The following is a 5,812-nucleotide window of genomic DNA, read 5'->3' as shown; positions in this document are numbered from 1 at the left end:
ATGGCATGTAGCTACCGGGTTCCCTCCTTCCCATAACTAGGCAGGACAGATTGAATATCTATAAATATGAATAGAAAGAAAAAGATAGCATGCAATAATGAAGTTGATTGGTTAGAATAAATACATGAAAGTGAGGTGAAACTCAGTGGAAATTCTGAGACAGCAAAGCAGCTTCAGCATGTTTGCTGCACTGCTTCATGCTGCAGCAATGTAAGGTTGTGGCTGCAATGAAGGTGTGGCTCAATCAAGCCATGCTCCACCCGCACACACAGTGATGGTGGCACATGGCCCTAAGTGGTGAAGAAAGCTTAGGCTTTTCTCTACTTTTAAACTGTTTAGCACACATTTGTTAGGCTCTATTTGTTGCATACAATCTGCTATCTTGTCTCTGGTGTTTAAAGACTCTGGCCGCTACTTCGGCAGAAGAGAGCCTCGTCTAAACTCACAAGGTATGAAAGTTTGGACTATCATATCATCAAAAGGAAGAACATAGGAGCAATTTCTTACATCATTATTATAGATGAGGCTTTGTTTTATTGTTTCATTTGTCTTGCTGCTTTTTAGCTTTGACTTCGAAAGAGATATATTTATACGCCCTACATTTGGAGACACTGTGAGCTTTTCTGCCTCGGGAAAAACTAGTCAATCATTTTCCAGACAAAGAATAAGTTTTTCTAGAGCCAGTGTTGATTATAAGAGTCTCCAGGATTTCACAAGAAAGCAGTGTCAGCTCAAAAGTGGAGGTCAAGAGAACACACAGACAAAACGACTCCTTTACCCTCGCATCACGCCTACGCGTGGCTCTGGTAACTATAAAACAGTGCATGTTGTACCTTGTTTTTTTTTTATGTTTATTTTCAATAAAATGTGAAATTCATCATTTGTGACCATAATTGACAAAAGGTACCTTATCGCGTATAAGAAAATTGGTCTTGATAGCCTTAAAAATCCAACTGCCTCAGCTCCATTTATCATTTCGTTATTCCAGAGGATGCAAAAAGTTATGTAACTTCTAGAAACAATGGTTGTGTAACAGAGCACTTACAGGTTGATATTTTCAATTATAATGATGAATTTAAACATCCACCATAAGGTATCTTTTGTCAATTATGGTCACATTTAACATATTATTTTGCCTGTACTTCATCATTTATAATCTTGAAGCATCACTGCAACTTAATCTTTCTCCCATTGTGTCTCTGTACGTGTATACATGTATTAATGTCTATTTAATTTAATGTGATATTTGTGTGCACCATATAACAGTTGTTATCAAAGGTGTTTACTCTCTTTGGAGTACAGTGAGTGCCATATTTGTTCATGTGTAAAAAACAATTTGTTTTTAATTTTTGGACAAAAAATTAAAATTTTGGTTATTTCTTCATGTAAGAATCACAAAATATGTTATGGCTGTAAATGATCATCATCAATTGTGCTGTGTTGCATTGTTTTTCTCTGATAAGGTGCTAGTCATAGTGGTTGTATAAGTTGTGCAGGTTGTATTGGTTGTGCTGGTTGTATTAGTTGTGCAGGTTGTATTAGTTGTACTGGTTGTATTGGTTGTAATGTTTGTACTGGTTGTATTCGATGTACTGGTTGTATTGGTTGTACTGTTGTATTGGTTGTCTTCGTTGTACTGGTTGTACGTACTGGTTGCATTGGTTGTATTGGTTGTATTGGTTGTCTTGGTTGTACTGTTTGTCCTGTTGTACTGGTTGTATTGGTTGTTTGGTTGTACTGGTTGTATTGGTTGTCTTGGTTGTACTGGTTGTATTGGTTGTATTGGTTGTACAGGTTGATTTGGTTATTCTGGTTGTCTTGGTTGTACTGGTTCTACTGGTTGTATTGGTTGTACTGGTTGTATTGGTTGTACTGTTGTATTGGTTGTACTTTTGTATTAGTTGTATTGGTTGTATTGGTTTTACTGGTTGTATTAGTTGTACAGGCTGTACTGGTTGTATTGGTTGTATGACTTGAACTGCTTGTATTGGTTGTACAGGCTGTACTGGTTGTATTGGTTGTGTTGGTTGTGCTGGTTGTATTGGTTGTATTAGTTGAATTGGTTTCATTGGTTGTACTGGTTGTATTGGTTGTACTGGTTGCATGAGTTGTACTCGTATTGGTTGTACAGGTTGTACTAGTTGTATTGGTTGTATAGTTGTATTGGTTGAATTGGTTGCATTGGTTTACTTGCCATTTGGTTGAAACAGGTTTTAAAGGTTGCTGATGGGTGTATTGGTAAATTAACTTAGGAATTATTATATTGTGTTATTAATTAATTGTGTTATATGATTATGTATTGCTATGCATCAGCAAGATCTCTCTGATCGGAGGTTCCTTAAAATACATACTTTATACTATACATACATGTACTATGTCATGTATTATGTACTGTACATACATACACACGTATATGTGTGTGTTCATTTAGGAGATTAGGGTCATTCTACATGCATAAGTTTCTGGCTGGCATTATTTATAACAACACAAAATGAAAAACTGGTAATTGTTACAAATTTATAATGTGATAAAAATGATTATATGGTTATCAATAGGGGTGACTGGCATATAGCTTATGCAGTTTATTGTCTGTAAATTGTCAAACACCATGGTCTATGGTGGTTTTTTTGTTAAAAATTATACGTATATAATTATTTTATTTTAAAATTTTCTTGATAACATGTGTTATATAAAATTTGAGATGAGACAATCATTTATGCCTTTTTGTAAATTTTGGTCAGCACTCTTTACTACAGTACAGGGACTTTGGCCATATGACATCATTCTCCATTTCAAAAATATTTCTGATGCATGTACACATTCATTTTTCTATGCTATGTATCAATTTTGAGCTGTTCTGATCAATTTTGAACTGTTCTGATAAAATTTGGTTTTTTAAATAAATTTTGAAAGCTCCTGTACTATATGGAGTGCTGCAAGTACATGTTTAGCTCACTTATCAAGCTATATGAGAAACTCTGAAATGGATACAGTTTTACCTAATTTTCATTTCCTACATTCTATTTTTAATCAAACATTACAAGTTTAACTACATGTGTACATGTACTACTAATGATAACATATTCTAGCACAAAATGTAAAGTAATAATCTTTACTAATTTTTACATGAGAATCATTACTTGATTTTCTAACACTATTAAGAATTGAATTATGTACGTGAATGCAAAAATCTACATTGAGAAAAAATTGTACCGTCATTCTTCAAAAAATTGCATGTTTTTGTTTGGCTTCAATTTGCAATTTTGTTTTCAGACGAAAAACTGACTTTAGAAAGTGGATTGGGACAGATTACTGAGCACGAATATGACACAACGGCATTAAAGAATTTCACTAAGTTGATATCATTAAGTTGTAGCACCTCCAAAAGAACAATTTCTTCAAAATCGGACCAAAAATACTGTTAAAAGTTACTCTCCCCTTTCAGTAGCAGACTCTTGCTGGTCTTTATATTTTTTTGCATGATATGAGAGCGTCTAGATCATTTTTTAGTAGGCTTTTCAATTCTTAATCCAAATGGGTTTCCACAGTTTTTACATCGACACAGAGAGGTGCATGACTTCTTGTCATGAAAACATTTGCATCTTGATGCATAAGTAACATTGGAGCTACATGATGTGCCACTAGATCTTTTTTATTTACACCACAATTACACTTGATGGCTTTCAGAACTGGTACTTCATTAGTACTTTTGATGGCTATTGAGTAAGGAAGTGCTGCGTCATAGTGCCCAGAGCCAAACTGTTATAAATCAAAAATGCCACTTGTCTTGATTCACTAGAGATTGGTGTCATGTACATGGGAGATTTATAATCAGGGTTTGTAGATATAACTACTATTGATGCTTGTAGTACATTAGCCATTGCCATAGGCATAAGATCTCCTATATCACTGCTATAAAAACCATCTTGAAGAAATTTATTAGCTTCTTGAAAATATTGTTCCGGTGGTAATTAAATAAAACCATCATAATGTTTCTTTCTTTCCTCTGTAATCTCCTAAACAAAAACTTCACATAATTTTCTGGACAAAGGTCTACAAACATTAGGTCCAGTAATGTCAAAATCTGTAACACTATTACAATGAATCCAACATGATGGTTCTGCAAGCATATTTAGAGAAATTGCATTAAAGAAACAATTTTCATATTTTTCTGTGGACTTGATAGATAACCCATATTCACTTAATTTGACTAGACAACATGCTGGCATATCATTACAACTATCACTACATTTTCTAGCATAGATACTTGAAATCGTACCACTTTATTATCTGCTATTCCAGATAACTTCAGTTTCTTGAAACTCCTCTGTAAATTGAGCATTTCCCGACAATGTTGATAAAGAAAAGCAATTGTTTCAATGTCGATATCATCTGGTATTGTTTGAAGTTTGCTCCCAATGATCTGATTTGTCATGCTTTGACATGATACCTATTGGTTTTAATTTTAAAACATCAGCCTCCTGAAACAAACTAGCAGCTATTGGTCGAACAACATTTTTTCCTTTCACTTTTACAGATGCATTGTGACTATAAAAATTAACCGTCAATAGTGAATAGGCTAAAAGTATGCTAACCCTGCTCTGGTTAAAATATGATCTTAGATGATTGTGAAGTTGCTCATTTCTATTAGTTCCTCCTCCTGGAGGTATATCAGATAGGCAACCAGCTATAATGTGACAATTCAAGTTACTGACTGCTTTGATAGTATCACAAGTAATTAATTTGAAACCATTGGGATCTTTGTAGTTTTGCCATTTTGCTGTGAACCTATTTAAATTTTCCATAATTTTGGTTGATGAAGGAGTGACAAAATGCTTTTGTCCGTGTCACCATCCTGCCGAAATACCATTCTCAAATCATCTAAACAATAATGAAGCAAGCAATATTTTTGGACATAGTTTTTGAAATGCGTTGTACAGCATCAAACAAGTCTAACTTCACTAAAACATTACTTCCAAAAACTGATTGTATCTTATTTCTTAAATGACAGCAATCATCAACGTACACTGTTTTTATACATGAAGATCGTTCCGAAAAAGCTTGTAGCAACTGATTCACATCACTGCTGTTATAAAAATGCTTTCAGTGATGCTACATGAATGATTGCCAAAAGTGCAGGCTCATAACTTTTGGTTGTGTATGTACCTTTCTCATAATAGTCAGTCTCATCTTACAGGGCAGCTTCTAATAAATACAGGAGCTAATGAGGCTCCACAGCTACTCCCAATACAGCTAAGGTCCTTCTGGACTCAGCCTTGCCATTTAACCGCCTGAGATCTAATACATAATGATCTGAAGACACTAAGTAAAGGCTTAAGAAGACTTATATGTGCAGCAGTAATCTTTTTCTTACTGTTAAATCTCTTCTTAAGTAGATCAACTGCCACACAGTAGTTTGCATCAGTGAGTGGTAGGCCTGCTGTAGTCTTCCTTGCTTGACCCTCTAAAAAAGATTAAAGCTAAGAAAATTTATCAATATCTGCAAGGTTACTGTTATCGTGAACTGCTGATTTAAAAGAGTCCCAAAAAATGCTCAAAAGCAACAAAGTTTCAATTAAAAGATTTTAAAGTAAGCTTGGGTAGCTTACTGTAACTATAGGAGGCTGGGCAGTGGTAGAACCATTGGCAAGGGATGGGCTTGCTTCATTTAAAGCTACTGCACAATAAATTCTAGCCATAGCCATCAGCAGCTCATCCTTGATCTGCCCTGAGTCCTTATTTTTTTGTCTACAGCTTCAGGATTTATGTGAAGCAAAAGGTCCACATCAAGTTTGATCAGTTTATTAAGAAT

Source organism: Amphimedon queenslandica, unplaced genomic scaffold, assembly GCF_000090795.2.
Source record: "Amphimedon queenslandica unplaced genomic scaffold, v1.1 AMPQUscaffold_13517, whole genome shotgun sequence".
NCBI lineage: Eukaryota > Metazoa > Porifera > Demospongiae > Haplosclerida > Niphatidae > Amphimedon > Amphimedon queenslandica.
Note: the sequence above shows the minus strand (reverse complement) of the source record.